The sequence below is a fragment of the Cervus canadensis genome, chromosome 24 (genome assembly GCF_019320065.1).
Source record: "Cervus canadensis isolate Bull #8, Minnesota chromosome 24, ASM1932006v1, whole genome shotgun sequence".
In the NCBI taxonomy this organism is placed as follows: Eukaryota; Metazoa; Chordata; class Mammalia; order Artiodactyla; family Cervidae; genus Cervus; species Cervus canadensis.
This window is the reverse complement of record NC_057409.1, coordinates 20,509,149-20,530,497: the sequence shown is the minus strand read 5'-3', so window position 1 is coordinate 20,530,497 and position 21,349 is coordinate 20,509,149. Positions and strand designations below refer to the sequence as shown.

Here is a 21,349-nt window from a genome sequence, read left to right as displayed (position 1 = left end):
TGAAACTAGGACCTGGGATGAACGGAGCAGAGCGTGCAATGAGGAGGGGAGACAGAATAAGATGGCAGCACTGATGCCAAGAAGTGCCCGATCTGAGGACACGGAATAGAGCAGAGCTATGGATTAAGTGCCACATGAGCTCAGGGAGAGAGTGACTCACGCTGCCTGAGCTTGATCTCCACCAGGAGGAATGCCTTGTGGTGTTGTGTGACCTATGAAACATTGGCAGCCTGCAGGGCTGCCTCACAATTCTCTTATGCTCTTGAGCATGGCCAAGGTTAGATTTCTCGTGGTAAGTTCAGCCTTCCTCCCGTCTGCGTCCTTCACAGCCCTACCCAACCCTCAGCAGTATTTCTTTAAACAAACTCTCACCCGACTTCAGTTAGCCAGTTGTTTAATTCCTCACTCCAAATTTAACTCTCTCTACACATACCTTGTTAAGCAGTTATGTGTAGAAAGCTGTGGGGGATATGGGTATACCTGGTCTCTTTTTCTTCAAAAAGCTTATAATCCAGTGGGAGAGTTAGGCATGTAAAACTTTAATTGGGGGGAAAAATGTTGTAATAGAGGTGCAAGTAAAACGCTGTGAATGCTTAAAAACCTAGGGGTAAGTTTGAGTTTGATGGGATCACAGTTTTCCCAAAGGTTCTGGCACATGAATTGAAGGAAGGAGTTCCCTGGTGGTGCAGTGGAGAAGAATCTGCCTGCCAATGAAGGGCACACAGGTTCAATCCCTGGTTTGGGAAGATTCCACATGACGTGGAGCAACTAAGTCCATGCGCCACAACAACTGAGCCCAGATGCTGCAACTACTGAAGCCCCTGAGCCCAGAGGCTATGCTCTGCAACAAGAGAAACCACTGCAAGGAGAAGCCTTAACCCCTGCTCACCAACTAGAGAAAGCCCGTGCAAAGCAATGAAGAACCAGCACAACCAAAAATAAAATATTTTTAAAAAAATAAACTGAACTAAGAGGCATGGACAACTTGCTTGGAGCTCCAAGGAACAGTGTGAGTCAAGGACTAAAGATGCATGGGTAGGTGGCCTAGAGTGTCACCAGAACATAAACCCCACAGAGGAAAAGATTAAGAACTACTGATTTGCCCCATGATGAATCCAAAGCAAGAATAGAAGTTATTCTGAACATTTTGAAGTTTTCTTAAAAAAAAAAAAAAAAGAATTACACTGATCCGTGATTTAGAATGGTAACTCTGGAAGCAGTGAGGAAGATTGATTAGAGAGAGAGACTCAGAAGCAGGAGCTGGAATGGACCCATGTTAATGATCCATTTATAGTGGGTATAGCACACTAAGACAAGAGGCCCTTAGAGCCAAAATAAATGGTTTTCTGTGTAGACAAGTCTCCACTCTCACATCTCAATGCTCCTGCCATCTTTCCTTTCCAACAATCAGACAAGCGACCGAAGAAATCAGAAGTTAATCAAATAAAATATTCTCTCTTGAGAACTGTACCTGTGTGCTCAGTCATGTCCTCCTCTTTTGTGACCCCACGGACTGTAGCCCACCAGACTCCTCTGTCCATGGATTTTTCCAGGTCAGAATACTGGAGTGAGTTGTCATTGCCTGCTCCAGGGAAACTTCCTCACCCTGGGATTGAACCCATGTCTTTGGAGTCTCCTGCATTGACAGGTGGGTTCTTTACCACTGAGGCACCTGGGAAAAGCCACTGAGAGCTGTTGTTCCTAACAGAACTTCCTGCAATAATAGATACTGAGCACTTTAAATGTGACCACTGTGACTCAGTAATTTTATTTTAATTGAATTTTCATAGTCCCATGTGGCCTATGCCAGCATAGTAGACAGTGCAGCTCTAGAGAATAAAACTTTACTGAACTAAGAAAAGCAAAGCATTTTTTTAAAAACTCTACTACCAAGCATCCAACCCCAGTGGCTTTGCTGGCTTTTAAAGAAGATGTGTACCTACCTCTCGGATCTTCTTGACACAGGGATCGAACTCAGGTCTCCTGCACGGGTGGGCAGATTCATTGCCACTGCACCACATGGGAAACCCCCACAAGAACTTCACATTAAAAATAATAAGAAGCAGAGCTTATATTTAGCTCAGGCATGAGAAAACATCAAAAACACTGTCACTTTCAAGAGGGATCCCTTTGAGTTATTCAGAAAGACCATCTTTACTTGATGGATAAGAGGGAGAGACTCAAATCAGGAGCTGGAATGGACCCATGTTATGGTGGGTCCATCTGTCTATGGTGGATAAAATCATAGAAATCAGCAAGAGGTTGACTAGTGCTCTCTGTTTCTTAAAGAGAAGAATTTACCTCCTAACTATGCATTTTCCAATGAAGGCTTCCCGGCGAGTCATCATCTCATTGTAACTGAAGAACAGCTGGCTGACTGCGGTGTGTAGTTAAATGTTTTTGTAAGTTGATTTGTGGTGCTAGCTTCCTGGATCATAGAAATTATTTTGTTCAATATATTTTTTCTCTGTGGTTTTGGAGTCAAGAATTGCAATAAGTGTCTAAGTCTCTGACTTTGAGTGCTCCGTGTAGTTATTTCAAGAAAGCTCTTTTGCAATTTTCTTGGTAACTGATTCCTTGTTACATGAATTCAGATATGCATGTGTCATGGCTGCCAGTCAACTATTAGGACACATGACCTTTTTAATTCTTCATTCCTTAGCACCTCTTAAGGGACACTGTAGTACACTATGTAAAACCAGAACTAGATCATTTTTGCTAATCACACTAACAAAATATACTAGAGATGCATTGGGATAAATGTACTAATAGGAAGATTTTGAAATAACATTTTATTCATACATTGGTTATTTCCAGTGGAACAAGTGTATAGAAAATGGCTATAATAATCTGAATCTCTGATAGCCTTTAATAACAGGACAGACTACCTTGAAATCATAATTTAAAAAATAGATGTGCCAAAAGTCACCAATATGAAATAATGTTTTTCAAATTGTGGGTTACCTAGTAGTTCAGGAAATCAATGTAGTGGATTAGAGCCAAATTTCAAATTTAGAATAGTATAAAATAGGATTGGATGAAATGGAATGAAATATAATACAACAGAAAAAAATGTATGACACACCTATTTCAGGAGAGAAAATGCTGTATCACAAAACTCTCTGCCACTTGTGCCCCTGTGAGTGTGTTCTGAGTTGTGAGGAAAAGAAATACTTAAGCAGAGCATTACTATACAGAAAGCTTGAAAGCCACTGACTACCAGATGATAGGAGTTGAAATTTCCTGCTGAATGTATTGTTCCGTGTGAGAAATATTTATCAAACGTCTATTCTATGCCTGACACTGGATTCAGTTTCAAGACCATATAGCTGAATACACGCTTGCATGCATGTGTGCATGCTAAGTCATTTCAGTCATCCTGTCCAAATCTTGCAACCCTATGGACCATAGCCTGCCAGGCATCATGATCCATGGGATTCTTCAGGCAAGAATACTGGAGTGGGTTGCCATGCCCTCCTCCAACGGATATTCCTGACCCAGGGATCAAACCTGGGTCTCTTACATCTCTTGCATAGGCAGGCATGTTCTTTACCACTGGCACCGCCTGGAAAGCCCTGAATACATGCTTACTCTCCTCAAATAACTTACCATCTGACAGTATACACATGTGAATAATTATGATAAGATGATATACGAAGAGTTACATTGAGAACATGGCAGAGAGGGCCCTACTTCTGCATGTGAGGGAAATCAAACAGAAAGTGAGAGGAAAACTTCCCAGAGGAGCATCTGATATGTAGGTGAGTGGGAAGGACAGAGAGAGGGGTATTTACATTGCTGTATCTTAAGGCTGACTTATGAAATCTATTTTACCTACAGTCTGGGATGGTCCTCAGATTTCATTGCACACCTTGGTCATCTAATACAGACTGCCAGCAAACCTAGAGGCATACAGAAATTTGAAATATTTTTATTACTTTTGAATTGTTGATAATATGGGAGTATTTGCTTTACATCTTAAAGACTATCACTTTTGGAGAGGGGGAGGGTGGGCAGGGGGCTGCAGTCCATCTTAGTTGAAGCATGCAAAATCTTTAGTTATGGCATTCAGGACTTGCGCAATATGAACTCTTAGTTGCAGCATATAGGATCTAGTTTCTCAACCAGGGATTGAACCCAGACCCCTGTATTAGAAGCACGGAGTCCCAGCCACTGGACCATCTGGAAAGTCCCCAAACTATCATTTTTAAGAGCAAAGTTTTTCAAATGGAAGGGTTCATCTCAAATGGGTCAAAAGTTATACTTCCTAGGAAAGAAAGCAAATTATTTGTGTAACAGGATGTAGAAAAATCATATGTTGTGCAAACTCCTATCTTTCAGCAGTTTGAGCAAAACAAATATTTATTAGAAAATAAAATAGTGTGTGATAAGAAAATCAAGAAAATTGGGTCATGCTTTGCATACTTATAAGGGTTATAGGGCATACATCATTTCACTTAATTTCACACTTATAAAATTTACATTATATTGGGAGTTGGGTAGAAATTGAGGTCTAGAACCAGGAATATGTGTCATGAACAATCACAGAAGGCTTTTGGAGCCAATTTAGGCAGCATATGTGTGTTTTATAAGCATGAAATTATAGAGACCCAAAAGCCCTACTTCAAAATAAGACTTTTTATCAATTTCTTTTTTCTTGGCATCATTTACATTTGAGTGTGAATGTATTTGGTATTTCTTTTTAAAATATCTCCTCTTTCTCTTTTTTTATATGATATCTAACAGTATTTCAAATAGTGATTCAACTCACAGGTCCCTAAATGATGTAGCAGAATCTAATAGAGCTTTATTAATCAGGGCAATAGCTAAAAGGAGATCATTAATGAATTTTACTAGGTAAATCACGTTTAATCCTCCTAAATGTAGTGTATGTGCATGTGTACATTTGTGTGTGTATTCTTTCTTTAAGATGAAAAAAGAGTCAATCACTTTTAAAATAGTCTCAAAGAATGAAAATAACCCTTGTATTTTTTATTTCATCAATTCCATGGCATGTGCCATTGTAAAAATTTTGATACAGCCTTGAGGTATATGACCTTACTCTCCAAAAGATGACCTTTTTTTTTTAAAATAATAACTTTGACTTGAAATGAGAAAATAAAGAATAAAATTTCCAAGTTTTACCATAGCACCATTTTTAAACAAAACTAAACCTTTCTCCTCAGGTACCCATTAAATTTTTCAGATCTTGGAAGGGAGAAGCACAGTAACTACAATTGCAACCTTTACCTAACACTTAAACGTTAAAGAAACCTGAAAGAACTGTAACTTTTTAAAGCAGTTCTTCAGAGTTTTCCAGAATAGGAAAAGTGATTATGAGTTAGCTTGTGCTTGGGTTTAATTTTCATCCTGCGGGAGTGAACATTAGACCAAAAATATATGGATCTTGTAGTAAAAGCTGCAGCTCCTTTCCCCAGCTGCCTGAATGTTGTAATGTCAGATTTTTCAAATTCTTCTCTACTTTAGAGGAATCAGATCATTTCCAGGAGTGTGCAGATGGGTGCTTTTCTTTCCAGCAGAACTTCAATTGTCTACCTGTTTACACAGCAGATGCTCTGTAATTTAATCCCCACCACAAAAGACAATCATTATGATTAAATCAGGCACTAGTTTAACAAGGTACACCTAATAAGCACTTCTGGTCCTCAGATCTTGCACAAACAACATTCTTTCATTGGGCAACTTGTAAAATAACTTTTGCACCCTATGGCAGACTCCTCAGACACAAGGCACAAAGCGTTGTCTCTTGACTGACTTTTCACCTAGAAAGCAGAAAAGACACCACTTCAGCCCAGAATCTGTGACTTTGGTTCATGTAACCTATATGAAAGCAGGAAAGAGAGACATTTTTTCGCACTGTTTGCACTCACTATGGGTTTTTGGTATACCACACTACTGAGCAGGATATGTGTCTCAAAGTACATGGCAAAAAAAAGGTGCCTCAGAGGACATAACTTTTTCCAAACTCAGTTGGTTTCTCTAATTTTAAAATTTCCTCCCCTTTAGACACATGCACACGTGTGCACACACACATACCACATAAACACATGCACACGCATCCATTCAGTTTACAGAAGGCAAGGGAAAACCAGAAGGATCTTGTGGAAGGCAAACAAAAGGAAGACACAGATTCAAAAAGAGAAGGAGAAATACATGTTAAAAGGGAGTCACACCAAGGATAAAAAAGAAATCTAGAGCATGGAAAACAAAGTTGTTTTCACCTCTATAAAAAGGAAGTATTCCAAAGGAGAAAAAACATCCAACAGGATTGCAATTCTTGAGTATCATTTCCTTTCAAGCCCAAAGGTGCAATTTGCAGATCAGCTTCTCCTATCTCTGTCCAGTGTTTGGCTATTTCTGTGCTTTTGTCACCATTTCTAACCTTTTCCTTTTTTTGTTACTCTCGCTCCTCAGGGGGTAAATAGAAGGTGGTCCCTCTATTTATAAAAGACTGTAATGCCTTTTGGCTTGAAGAATGTGGAAGAACAAGTCAGGAATTCTAAACAGTCAAGCAGCATTAGGCTCCTGCAGAACTGTAGTCTGAAGGAGGGAAAGTGAGTGAGCCTGGACACCAAACAATGGAGCTGATGTCCTCAGAAATCGCTGCACTTTATACATTCCGTTTAAAGACAACTCATGGCTCAAATACAAACTGATGGAGTAAAAAAGGCACAAGAAGGGTTTCTAGTTTGTTGTTTATTTAGAGAACTTGTCTTGATGTGTTCCTCCCATCCATCATCCAAGGAGGAGCAGCCCTCTCTGAGTTATTTCAAATCCATTTCCTCCAGTGGACCTCACAGCTGCACCCACCACATATGGTATGATACACTTATGCAGTAGCTCACGTAGAAACACATTTCTGGAGTAGAAAGAAATTAATGATATGGTGGTATGACAGAGAGTCCCAAAATTTATATGAGAAAAAAGAAGCCAGAAGCCAGAAAAGGCTGCTTTTATGTGTAAAGATCAGTGATAGGTAAGTAGATAAATTAGATGTATGTATGGATGGATGAATAGATTGATAGATGGATAGATGACGGAGGAAGATCTTGCTTCTCCATCTAGCTTTATTTAAAGGCTTATGACTATTATTTTCTCCTTTTCTTAAATTGGAATATAATTACTTTACAATTATATTGAAGTGAATCAGCAGTGAAGTGAATCAGCTATATGTATACATGTAGGTCCTTCTTGGACCTCCCTCCCATCCCACCCCTCTACGTCATCACAGAGCCTTGAAATGAATCTCCTGTGCTTTATAGAAGAGTCCCGCTAGCTATCTACTTTATTATTGTGTGCGTGTGTGTGTATGTCTTTTCAAACAAAAGTAATATTTACAACTCACCATCAAAAAATTACCCACAATAAATTACTTAAGGATTATTATGGATTTTCAGTGAACAAATTATGACCAACTTTGGTTCACTGGGTAGCGGCTCATCAAGGAGAAGCAGCAAATGCATCCACAAGAGCTTGGACCAAATCCTAGCCTGATTTGCACAAGGTCCCCAACTTCTAGAGATCATCTGCCCTGATATGAAATCTCATATCCCTCCCTCAAATTTCAACATTCCTTCCTCTGGCCTAGTTATCAAGAATATCTGTCCTTATGGAAGATGCTAATGAAGATGATGCTGGTGATGGTGATGACAAGGATCACAGTCAACAACTCCCAAGAGTTACTCTTTGGCAGGCATTAAGCTAACCATTTTTTCATGGATTCTCTTATTCAATTTTTACAACACCATTAGACCTATCCCCATTTTACAGGTGAGGAAGATGAAGCCCAGACAAAATTAAGCAAATGTACTTGAGGCTGCATGCTAGTAAGTGACAGTCTGAGCTTGGCCTCAGACAGTGCAACTCCAGAACTTGTGCCATTAACCCTTACTCTCTCTTGCCTCCCATGATGTCCATGCAGGTCCTCAACCTCTGGATTTGTCTATAAGATGCTCAGGCCAAACACAGTGGGGGTGGCCCTGCAAGTACCTAAGTGTGCATATGTATTCAACTGACTCCATTTGGGCAAATTTAGAGCCAATTGCTACACAATTGATTGGGTTATGGAATGATCCAAAAATGTAAGGGGCCAAAACAAGCAAACTGTTTCACAGTCTGGCTATTCCTTTCACACAGACAAAGCCAGAATCTCTGTGAACGTGGGCAATGTGGAGCACACAGACACCTCCTGTATTCTTCACCACCCACCCAACCAGTGCACCCCAAATAGACACTGTTGAAGCCATCCATTTGTGCTCTGATACCCAAGCTGAGATCTGAAATAAGATGTAAATGCAACATACACACAGGGAACTGAAGAAAGAGGCAGAAATATTTTTATGTTAAAGAGTTAGAGAAAGATCCAAAGTTCACAGTGCCCCTAACGCCCCTGACTGCTGCCATACACACACAAAAATGCAAACACACACATACACACACAGACCCCACAGAGAGCCACTCAAACGGCAGGCAGAAACAGTCAGAGAGCAGTAGAAAAAATAGAAGGAAATGCTTCAAATGAGCAATGAAAATAGGAGGGAAAACTCTTTCATTTATTCTATATTTTATTCATTCACTCAATAAATTGAGTACCAACCCTTATGGATATAAGTTAAGGAGCTGTCAGTCTAGTGCAAGAGATATACACATAAACAAATGACAAAGTAGAGAAAATTCACTGTCGTTTTATAACAACATTTCTTGTAAATGACTGTGTGTAACTACATGTGTTTGAATGGTTTTGAAACAAAGCCTATATTATACAAGGATTAGCTGTTATTCGGGAGTTCTGCATGTGTCTCTTCCCCTTTATTAGTGGGTGGTCAGCTATTAAATATGCCTAATTTCAAGTATCAATAAATCTTGGCTCCACATTTAATTTCTTTACCTAATTTTTTTGGCTCAATTCCTGAATTTAAAACATCCGTTACCTGACTTCACACAAGCTTTCAAGTAACTTCAACTAATGTATAGAGGTGTAGTATGAGAGGAATGTGTTATAATATGTACAAGACTTGTTCTCTCTTGAAAGGATCTTAAAATTATTCATGGTAATGGACAGGTATACAAATAACTTTACTGCAAAAGTGGTGCAAATTACTGTGAAAGAAAGATAAAACAGGCTACATGTAGTGGAAGGAATTAAAAATAATAGTTTTTCTTGTAATTTAACTTGAAATTTTTAATAAGAGTAATTTAAAAAGAGGGGGTAATAAAAATCAAATTCATTACAGGTCACGAATCTTTAAAAAGACAAGGTTCAATATCTCTTATGTCTGAAGACCTCAGCATTTGCTTATGTTTAAGTTGAAGCAGCCGATAGACTTAACCAGAACCTTTTGGTGGTTATGACTTTGTCATTGGTAATGCCCATACTTGAGCTAGAAAAGCAGTAGGGCCAAAATTTCTCCATCTCTTGACTCTCCCTCCTATTGCGTTAATTTTCAGACTCCACGTGGTGACTCCTAACAACTTCAGGGTCATACTCTTCCATGTTCAATCCAACAGAGAAGAGAATTTTCCCAAGAACTCATGCACATCCCCTGGATTCACTCATCTCCGCCTCTGTGATAATCACTGTGGTTCAGGGGCTGTGAGGCACTGAATGGCCAAGCTTGAGTCATAAATTCCACCCCTGGCATCAGATATTATAGCCTAACCGAATCAAACAGAGAGAGTAGATTCGCACACGAGCAGGAAAGAGCACATGATGCTGATACTTCAAGCAAACATCCTCTACACACATTGCATCCTTCCAAATATGCACAAATCTTACATCCCAACCATACATGAAGCAACACTGATGAGGAATGTAGGACAATAAAAATGTAATTGTGGACTTTGAGCTAAAGTCTCTCTATAAATAGTTCATTCATTGTTTAAATTTTTATCTATTTATTTTAGTTTTGGCTATGCTGTGTCTTCGTTGCTTTGCGGGGTCTTTCTCTAGTTGCAGCACGCAGGGGTTGCTCTTCATTGTAGTATTCGGGCTTCTTATTGTGGCGGCTTTTCTTGTTGCAGAGCACAGGCTATGGGTGTGTAGGCTTCAGTACTTGTGACACCCAGTCCCTAGAATGTGTGGGCTCAGTAGTTGTGGCACACAAGCTGAGTTGCTCTACTGCAAGTGGGATCGTCCCAGACCAGGCCTCGAACATGTGTCTCCTGCATTGGCAGGCTTGTTCCTATCCAGTGTGCGACAAGGGAAGTCCTTATATAATCACTTCTTAAATCAATGTATGTCTTTCAGCCAGTGGTTCTACAGTCCCTTGAATCTGTGTTCTTCTCGGATATATACTGTGAATCCTTAATCCCTCCTCCTGAATTCGCTTGTGAGTTTTCCTCATTCATAGGGCTTCCGTTGATGTGGGAGGGCTTCTGAAGAGAAACTAGGTGTTGACTCTTCAACCAAATGCATGTTAAAAAAAAAGTAGAGAGAGACGGCATCCTTTAAACCTATCAACATGTTGAAGCTAAACAGGAAAAATATGGGCAAAGGCAGGAAAAAACCAGACCATACACTGGGTGCTTGTCCATCTCAATACTTTCTACTCAGCTATGGGAAGTATGTCATGACTCTGAGAGCACTGTTTAGCACCAAGGGTGGGGAGAAGGAGGAAGGACCATAAATGCATATTAACAAATTTATCCTATGCAGATCATGCTTTTAGCTAATGAAATAGCAAACCACCACAACACTCTGCAGTCACACCTAAATGCACTCAAACACTCTGTCAAGAGAAACACATTTATCATCTGTCTTTTCAGATAATTATCATTACACTTTTAGAACAAATTTGTTTATATAGGCTTTCTACTTTAGGTTGATTCAGATTCTCTTTGGAATTAAGTAGAATTTTATGTGAACCAGAGCTTATCGTCAGGAAAATATCAGATTCATAATAAATGTTTTATTTGTCAAATTAACAGTAATGATTAATGAGGTGTGTGTTGCCCGACTTGAGCGGGTTGTTCAGTCACTAACTTGTGTCTGACTCTTTGTGATCACATGCACTGCAGCACGACAGACTCCTCTGTCCTCACTGTCTCCCAGAGTTTGCTCAAATACATTCCACTGAGTCGGGGATGCTATCTAACCATCTCATCCTATGCCATCCCCTTCTCCTTTTCTCAATCTTTCTCAGCATCAGTGTCTTCTCCAATGAGGCAGCTCTTCACATCAGGTGGCCAAAGTATCGGAGCTTCAGCTTCAGCATCAGTCCTTCCAACGAACATTCAGGGTTGATTTCCTTTAGGATTGACTGGTTTGATCTTTCTGTCCAAGGAGTGGGGCACATCATTTTAACAAGGCCCTATAGGAGCCCTTCTCAAGACAACAGCATGACTCAAAGGAATGAGTAATATTAGGAATTCCAGACATCGCAGTAGATGCCAAGATGAGAATTGTGTGTTAGCTTGTGTTCTATTTGGGAACTTCCTGGTTTCACTATTTATCTTGCCAACAAGGAGAATGGGTTTTATCTACATTAAATCTACTTATAACAAATTAACAACCTCTGAAATAAGTCTTGTCAAATCCAGCAGCCCCATCCAAATTAGACTGATTTTCTAAATATAGTTTTCCAGCAAAACAATTTCACTTATTAAAAAAAAAGATAGCAAATATTAATACATGATTAAGAAATTTCAAAAGAACCTTAAAACACACCCAATGAAATTACCGACACAAAGGCCATGAGTTTGAGTAGGCTCTGGGAGTTGGTGATGGACAGGGAAGCCTGATGTGCTGCAGTCCATGGGGTCACAAGGAGTCAGACACGACTGAGCAACTGAACTAACTGAATGAAATTACACATTTATGTGACAACAACTCTAAAATATTTAAATATAACGTCCAGCACTTCAGATTGTACAATTTGGGGGGTGGGGTGGGAGTTCCTATTCTCATTGTATTTCATAGGAATGGTGGCTTCTGGAGATGTTCAGTGCAGTGGAATAATGCCCTGGCCCATGCTAAGTCACTTCAGTCAAGTCTGACTCTTTGCGACCTCATGGACTGTAGCCTGTCAGGCTCCTCTGTCCATGGAATTCTACACTCAAGAATTCTAGAGCGGGTTGCCATGTCTTCCTCCAGGGGATATTCCCAACCCAGGGATTGAACCCGTGTCTCTTAAGTCTCCTGCATTGGCAGGCAGTTTCTTTACCATTAGCGCCACCTAGGAGGTGGAACGGTATATGTGTCACGTGTCATTCTCTTAAAATGCAATGTATGTACGTGTATGTCTGTTCATGTACATACATATACTTATCTATAGGTATACCTGCATCTTTCTATGGCTATATAAATAGCTACACTATCTATCTCAAACTAGATTCAACTTTTCTGAAATTTCTCCTCTACTCAACAGATAGTAACTGGTTTGGAATTTCCCAATGCGTTTGTAATGTGGAAGCCACCTCAAGCCATTCTTATCCCCCTACTTGCATTGACTTTCGCTTAGTTGTATTCTTGAGTTGAATTTTCCAAACATATATGCCTTGTCAATAATTACAAGTAATCTATTAGGTTTCTTCCTGCCTATAAAATATAAACTAAAAGTTGACTGTGTGTGGGAGATACAGGGAAAAAGTGACAGAAAGATTCAAGTGTGACTTTATCTCAGAGTCATGGCAACCATGAAAAGTCTTCTCCATAAATCAAGAGAAGATTTGTCCTGCCTGTCTCAGGAAACAACTATGTGAACCTATGCAAGTTACTTTCACTTCTGAATCTTTCTATAATTTTAAGCTTCACATTTCACTTCAAGAGGATAAATTTGTTTGGAGATGATTTACTTAGATTCAGAAATACACAAAATCTATCCTCCATGGATTCAACAGCAAGAACATGCTGTATACTGCTGTCAAGACTTACAAAAGTCACTAGCTTAAGAGAAAATTGGGAATTCCAACAGGTGATGCAATTTTTCTCTTAGCCAAAGTTAATGTGAATTAATTGTAATAAAACTACCCAATTTCAAAAACAAAAACCAAGGTGGACTATAACTGGAATAACACTTAGCTAATCTATCCAAACTGGATGTCAACCAAGTTTCCAGAGTAGAAAAGACTTATGACTGGTCAGTGGTTCCCAGTACAAGTTTCAGTTTTCAAAATATTTCCTTAGGAAAAAAAAGGGGAGGGGGGGGACAGAATACCTATTTTGAACTTTAAAGTAGAAACCTTTGCCACATATATTCCTGGAATCCTGCTGGCTGCTGTCTCACTTTTTCCCCTTACCTGAAGATTTCTGTGAAAGGGGACATTGTCCAGTTAATATGATCCTTTCTTTGTTATAAGGCTGTACTCGTCTCCCATCCTACAGAAATGAGTAGTGAGCCTCTATGACAATATAACCTTTCATAGACTTAATCCCTCCTCCTAAAGAAATTCATTTATTCTTCTCTTATTTCCTCCTATATAGATTTTCTGATAAAATGTATATTCACACTCTCTGCTGATTTATATCTATGGGAAATCAATGTCTTCCTTAATGCTCCAGAGACTTAAATAACCCATTCTCAGCAGCAACCGATTATGTTCATAGAGATAATTTACCTGTGAAATATTACCCAGCAGTCTTTCGAACTTGTTACCAACACCATTTCTCTGCAGCACACTGTGCATCTTCTAATTAGATGGTGTTTGTAAATAAAATATCTCCACTCCTAAACCAGATAAGGAAGCCAGCGGGCCTCTTGCTAACGCAGTGACAACTAGCAATACTCCAGGCATGTGTCAAATTTGACTCCTTCCTACTGTTTTAAGAAATCATTGTGGAGAGGGGCAATGTGATGTTTAATACCTCGTCAACCAAGAGCCTTCTTCCTGTTCTGAATATCTCAGAGCTCATTAACGTGGGGGACATTGAGTCTGGAAGAATCCAGCTGATATAACCGCCTTGTTACAAAAACAACAGCACTGATGTCCAAAGCACCTAAGAGACATATCCAGACTTAGCCAGCACCCCACGGAGAGTTAGTACCAACATCAGAATGATCGTCTGTCTCCGGAGTCTCAGGCTGGCCTTCTGGCCTTCATGTAGTAACATGTGCGGGATTGTATGCTAAATTGTTTCAGTCAAGTCCGACTCTGTGCGACCCTATGGACTGCAGCCTGCTGGGTTCCTCTGTCAATGGAGATTCTCCAGGCAAGAGCACTTCAGTGGGTTGCCCTACCCTCCTCCAGGCGATCTTCCCAACCCAGTGATCAAACCCACAACTCTTACATCTCCTGCATTAGCAAGAGGGTTCTTTACCACTAGTGCCACCAGTGAAGCCCCTAATCCAGTAACATACTGCAGCGTAAATAATTTCATAATGAATGTGCTATTCACACAGGATAAAATTTCTCTCAGGGGGTTATCAGGCAAAATCATCAATAGCTTACAAAAAAATGAAAGAGAGAGTTTTCCCCTCTGCCCTGTGAACATCATCTCCAGCAAATACACCCACAGAGTGGGAGGACCCCTGACACAGAGCAACGAGGAGGTTCACTCAATGTCCATAAACGAAATTTTACTTCAAATTTCGTAGAGGGATCTTGGAGAGTTGGCAGTCACTCTATGAGTCGCCTCTGTGGACAGGGCAGGGAAACCTCAGAGATGCTCTGAGAAGGGCTCACCTAAGGCCATCTGGGGTTTCTCTGGTGGCTCAGACGGTAAAGCGTCTCTCTGCAGTGCAGGAGACCAGGGTTCGATCCCTGGGTTGGGCAGATCCCCTGGAGAAGGAAATGGCAGTCCACTCCAGTATTCTTGCCTGGAAAATCCCATGGACGGAGGAGCCTGGTGGGCTACAGCCCATGGGGTTGCCAACAGTCGGATACAACCGAGCGACTTCACTTTTCACTTTCAAGGCCATCTTGAGAATCTTTCCATCCCTGGGAACGAAGTCATCCCATCTATAGTCCTTCTCTGGCCCATAAAACTATCTCTTCTACCACCCCTCCACCCTCCCACGGAAGGACCCAGGAAGAAGTTCCTGCTTCTCTCTTCCTCAACCACCCCACCATCCCAAATGAGGAAGATGGCGTGGAGTTGTGGACACAGTGGGGGAGGGAGGGTGGGGTGAACTGGGAGATTAGGACTGACATATATACACTATCACATGTAAAGCAGATAGCTAGTGGGAAGCTGCCGTATAACACAGGGAGCCCAGCCCCGCACTCCATGCCCACCTCGAGGGTGGGATGTTGGGGCAGAGGTGGAGGGATGCTCACGAGAGAGGCGAGATTCGTGTTGGCTGATTCATGTCGTTATACAGCAGAAACCAACACAACATAGTCAAGAAATTGTCCCACAGTTAAAAATTTGGGGGGGTCGGGTACTGATGCAACAAGGCAGGCTGCTCAGGGATCTCTTTCTGCAAACAACCTGCCTTCAGAAAACAACTTTCCTCCCCGCCTAGGTCCACCAGCCTTGTCGGAGTCTTGGTCCCCCAGCTCCGCAGCTTGGGAGGGAGCAGGTAGATAATCAGAATGGCATTTTGTTGTTGGATCCCTGCCATGTCCTATTTATATCCATAAATAAAAATTCCTCTCTCCTGCCCCCCAGAGATGATTTCTGAATCGATTCAGTCTGAGGGGAAGAAACATGGAGATGGGATCAACTGGCCCCTTTAGAGGCTTCCTTCTTCAGACAGGGAAGCCTGGCGTGTTGCAGTCCATGGGGTCACAAAGAGTCAGACGCAGCTCAGCGACTGAACTGAGCTGAACTGAGAGGCTTCCTTGAGGAAGGGAGGGGAGGAGTGTCAGATCCCATTGAAACAGCAGTCAATGTTAACAAAAGGAATGAAGCCCGGGCCCTTGTGCTGGGCCAAAGCTAAGTGGACATTTCATCAAATTTCAGCATAGAAGAGACCAAGTCCTACTGCCTATCTGACGAAACCAGGACTAGATTCATGGAAGAGTTAAAAATAGGTACAGTTACTTGGAACTTAGCCAGGAGAGATGGTTATGGAGTCAGCTAGGGGATGCCAGGCCTAAGGCAATGTTGCTCGGAAGACAGAGATGGAACCAGGGGGGTTTTGTTTTAATTTATATTTAATTTAATTGGAAGATAATTGCTTTACAATATTGTGTTGGTTTCTGCCATACATTAACATGAATCAGCCATAAGTATGCATATGTCCCCTCTCTCTTGAACCTACCTCCCATCCCCCGCCCCATCCCACCCTCTAGGTCATCACCTAGCACCAGCTTTGAGTTCCCTGTGTCATTCAGCAAATTTCCACTGGCTATCTATTTTACATATGGGAATGTGTATGTTTCCATGCTATTCTCTCAATTTATTCCACCCTCTCCTTCCCTCACTTTGTCCACAAGTCTGTTCTCTCTGTCTGCATCTGCATCACTGCCCTGTAAATAGGTTCATCAGTACCGTCTTTCTAGATATCATATAGTGTTGGTAAATTTTTTTAAAAATTGAAATCATTTCAAGAATCTTTTCTGACCACAGTGCTATAAAGGAAGAAAAAAACTATAAAAAACATGAATACATGGAGGCTAAACAATACACTTCTGAATAACCAAGCAGTCACTGAAGAAATCAAAGAGGAAATCAAAAAATACCCAGAAGCAAATGACAATGAAAACACGACAACTAGGGCTTCCTTGATGGCTCAGATGGTAAAGAATTCCCCTGCAATGTAGGAGACCCAGGTTCAATCTCTGGGTAGGGAAAGTCTCCTGGAGAATGTAATGGCTACCCTCTAGCATATTCTTGCCTGGAGAATTCCATAGACAGAGGAGTCTGGTGGGCTACAGTCCATGGGGCTGCAAAGAGTCGGACATGACTGAGTGACTAACACTTTCAAAATCTGTCATGTCCAACTCTTGCAACCCCAGGCTCCTCTGTCCATGTGATTCTCCAGGCAAGAATACTGAGTGGGTTGACATTTCCTTCTCCAGGGGATCTTCCCAAGCCAGGAATAGAACCCAAGTCTCCTTAAATGCAGGCAGATTCTTTACTGACTGAGCTATGAGGGAAGTCCTTCAAAATCTATGGGATGCAATAAAGGCAGTGCTAAGAGGGAAGTTTATAGCAATCTGCTTCTAACCCAGGCTTTGCTGGCCAGTGCTGGGACCTTGAGAAATTTTCCATGAGGTATTTCTCTGTGAGGTGAAGTCAGAATTTCTGCATAGGTTGTTTTTCAGACAATGTAAGTCCTTTGAAACAGTGAAGAACAATCAAAAATTAAAAGGATTATTAGTTGCAAAAAAACTGAGAAACAGTTAAAAGACTAGATAACTGAACACTGCAGTATTTTCAGGCTGTTGAGTCAGAAGTGAAGGGAGCACCGTGAATAGGATAAGAGAGAGAAAGGATGAGAACTGTCTTGGGCAAGACTGAATCAGAGAGGGATGCCAAGAGACACAAGGCCAGCTCAGGGACTGCTGCTACTGCTACTGCCAAGTCACTTCAGTATTGGCCGACTCTGTGCGACCCCATCCCTGGGATTCTCCAGGCAAGAACACTGAAATGGGTTGCCATTTCCTTCTCTAATGCATAAAAGTGAAAAGTGAAAGTGAAGTCGCTCAGTCATGTCTGACTCTTCACAACCCCATGGACTGCAGCCTACGAGGCTCCTCCGTCCATGGGATTTTCCAGGCAAGAGTACTGGAGTGGGGTGCCCTACACCCCTGGCCTTTAACTCTTTCCTCTGGAAACTAGGAAAGGATGCCACTACTTCCAGGTAGAAAAGCTTGTACCAAGCTGCACAGTGTGGTGAAGAGAACAGGGTTTGTGTCTCAGCTCTCATTCACCCTCTTAACCAGAAGTCTTGTACACTGCACAACCTGCCCAACTGCACATCACAGCCCTGATCTATGTGAACTTGGATACCCAGCTTTCTCTGTTTTCCTGCTGTGGCCCAAGAAGGCTGGAGTTGTAATGATGTTCAGCACTCTCACCTTGTTTTGAGGATTATGTGACATATGTGAAAGCATTTAGGAAGCATAAACAATGACAAGGATTATTATGAGGCAGCCTAACCCAGGTCTCTTTCAACAGGACAAGAGAGAGACCAAAAAGTTCAGTTCCTCACAATTAAGCTTGAGGACACACACACTACCTTGTGTATGAAAAGAAATTGTGGCTTATCAGGAAACATGCTCACAGCTCCTTGGGGGAATGCAATGGTTTTCCTCTTGTTATTCTTCTAGCAGTGGGAGGTCACCATTTGTATTCGTGTTTTCTGCAATTACCCAGAGGCTATGGTGGCATTTTTGCATATTTAATCAATCTAATGACCAAACCCTGAGACCGTGAGCACACCACCTGTATTCACTGTCTTCTCTCACTGTCTATTCACCTCTCCTCCCCTTCACAAGCCTCTCCTGCCTTCATTTCTTTTTTTCACACATTCTTGTAATTTATTCATCTCAAGATGCACTTCTGTCTCATTTAATCATTTAAACAGACCTTTGGTGCCTATTTAATTGATTCTTCCCGGGTTTTAATTTGCATCTTTGACTCTACCATCCTGATTTCTTTGACTATCCCTCTTGCTGCGTGACATATGTTTATGCTTTAACAGGTTTCCAATATTCTGGAAGACTTCAGAGGCCAAGGTTGGGGCGAAAAAAATGCTATTTTAAATAGAATTCTATTTGGCCCGGCAGCTGAGCAAAAACAAGAATAAACCCTCCAGCTTTGGGAACCAGACAACCAGGGTCATCCTTTAACGCCCAGCTTCCCAGAGCCAACCAGGCTGGCCAAGGACTGTGGGAATGGATGGGGGGGGGGCCCATTGGTCAGAAAAGGTTAGGGTTTCCTGGGAGAGGTCTCAATTTGATTTTGTCCCTATTTGATTTACAGTCCTACGGCTAATTTTTGGATTTGCTTTTTGTTGAGGGTGGGGGGTGTTGAAATGGAAAAAGCATACTAAGGAATTGATAAATTGAAATGTTTGGAAAGCAAGGGACAGACAAGTGGTTCATCAATAGTGACCTCTACATTGCCTTTGGGAACAAGATTTGTGTTTTTAATTCTGTGTAGGTTAAATGTAATAGGAATTGCATAAAGATTCTTATAAATTAATATTACCCACAGAAGGCCCATATGATAGGAAACAGGGGGTAGGCGAGGTGTTATGATTCTGACTTCATGAGCCAGTATGGCAGCTAATCCAAGAATGTCTTCCAGTTCCCCACAGGAGGCCCTAACCCTAGGCTTGGGTTATGTGTGCTATTGAATTTGTATTGGGATCCTGCCACCAACCTGACACAATCCTTTTATTTTTATTTTCTCATTGATATAATGAGAGCCATAAGATAAAAATTATCCCTGAGTGTTATTATGCAAAGGAGTTAATATTTTTCAGCACCCAGAAATTCTACCATATGACAGAGAAGTACTAAATATTATAGATGCCACATGCATTTATTATTTTCTTCAAAGGAAAAAAATTATTACTCAAGTTTTAATCACAAACATAGAATCATTAAACTTGCAGTGTGGATGTGTAATTTCTGCCAAAAAAAAACAAGAAAACATTCCAAGTCTTTCATTTGCTTTAATGAGCTTCAGAACCAGCTATTGGCACCCAATTTTTTTTAATATGCATCCATTTGCTTATTGTTATATTTAAACACTCCTTCATGAAAAGTGGTTGATTCACTTCAAATGAACAATGGATTTTTAACAAACCAAGACCTCGTTATAATGGATAGGATAGGCTACCTTAATCTTTACCCTTGAATCAATGAAAAGACCTAGATTCTGAATGTACTTATGTAATGTTATGATTAATTTCGAATATGGTTTATGAAATCTCAGTCACTTTTGGGTGTTGAAATAAGAAATACAAACTGGGCCCAATCTTTCAATAGATAAATTTATCTTTGTTCTTTTGGCCTTAGGCATCAAATTTCCCACCTGTGAGCCTGAGCTCTCTGATTGGCCCCCCAACATCACTAAATGGCTATGCTCTATGATTATTCCATTGTAATTAAGTTAGTAGCAGAGTAGGCCAGAGCTAAGAGGCTTGGATCTGGATATTTAGGAGATAAGCAACTCAGCAGACAGCACAGCAAAGGGGGAAAAAAGCAATTAAAGGAGGCCAAGATTCATACAAGAGAAAAAGGGAAGAGATCAATGCACACAGCTATCCCATTCTGAAGTTTGTTCATTGCATGAAGATACCAGAGAGAGTAACTGAGTCTGGGGGATCCTCTCTCCATTCCCCATGGAGACTGTTCAGGAGCATGGTTGCAACCACCTGGAAGAGATGATTTTCTCAATCATATGAACACTTCTAAACCCACACTTAAAAGTAGATAGGTTCCAGCCTTGAACCCTGAGTCTCACATACAGGACTTTAGTCTAGAATTGTTAACTCCAGGTGAGGGAAGAGTCCAAAGGCACAGTAAGATCAGTGCTTCAGAGAGTGTTAATCACTGCTGTGCCCAGAGCTTCAGTGATGAAATCAGAGGGAAAAGAGAAAACGCAGAACAGAGAGAGAAATATTCCTTGGTTGGACAGAACTAGAGAGAACAATAAAGGGTACAGATGTTAAAAACTTTTTTGCACAACATGAGAGTTGCAACTTAAGTTTTTTGGGAGCAAAATGAGAACTGCAAGGAGAGTCAACCAGTCGATCCTGAAGGAAGTCAGTCCTGAATATTCATTGGAAGGACTGATGCTGAAGCTGAAACTTCAATACTTTGGCCACCTGATGCGAAGAACCCACTCATTTGAAAAGACCCTGATGCTGGGAAGGATTGAAGGTGGGAGGAGAAGGGGATGATAGAGGATGAGATGGTTGGATGGCATCACCGACACGATGGACATGAGTTTGAGTAAGCTCCGGGAGACATTGATAGACAGGGAGGCCTAGTGTGCTGCAGTCCATGGTGTCGCACAGAGTCAGACACAACTGAGTCTGATGGAAGTCAGGACTACAGAATTTGCTGTAGCATAATGCTACAGGACTACAGGTAGCAGCATTTCAGATAGCTCTGAGAAACTGCTCCAAGGAGGTGAGGGGAGGAGCTATAACATATAGGAGTTTTACAGCAAAGGGCAGGTAGTCAGGAACAATGAAAGATTACTGTTAATTAAAGAAACCAGATATCTCAAGTTAAGGAATTTAACACTTTTCTATGTATGGAAAGATGTTAGAGTTTGATGTTGTTGTTGTTGAGTCACTAAGTCGTGTACAACTCTTTGCGACCCCATGGACTGCAGCATACCAGGATTCCTGCCCTTCACCATCTCACAGTGTTTGTGAATGATGCCATCTACATCATCCTCTGTCACGCCCTCTCTTCCTGCCCTCAATCTTTCCCAGCATCAGGGTCTTTTCCAATGAGTCAGCTCTTTGCATTAGGTGGC

At 41.2% G+C, this 21,349-nt stretch overlaps 1 long non-coding RNA gene across 1 annotated transcript; it reads right to left on the bottom strand.

The window, feature by feature from the left end:
* Positions 1 to 689: 689 nt before the first annotated feature.
* LOC122426104 lies at positions 690 to 20,733 on the bottom strand. The gene is made up of 4 exons (XR_006265121.1): positions 20,591 to 20,733; positions 10,281 to 10,292; positions 9,861 to 9,866; positions 690 to 700 (listed from the first exon to the last, which is right to left on the bottom strand). It is a non-coding gene; the product is annotated as an uncharacterized LOC122426104 (long non-coding RNA).
* Between the last annotated feature and the right edge of the window lie 616 nt (positions 20,734 to 21,349).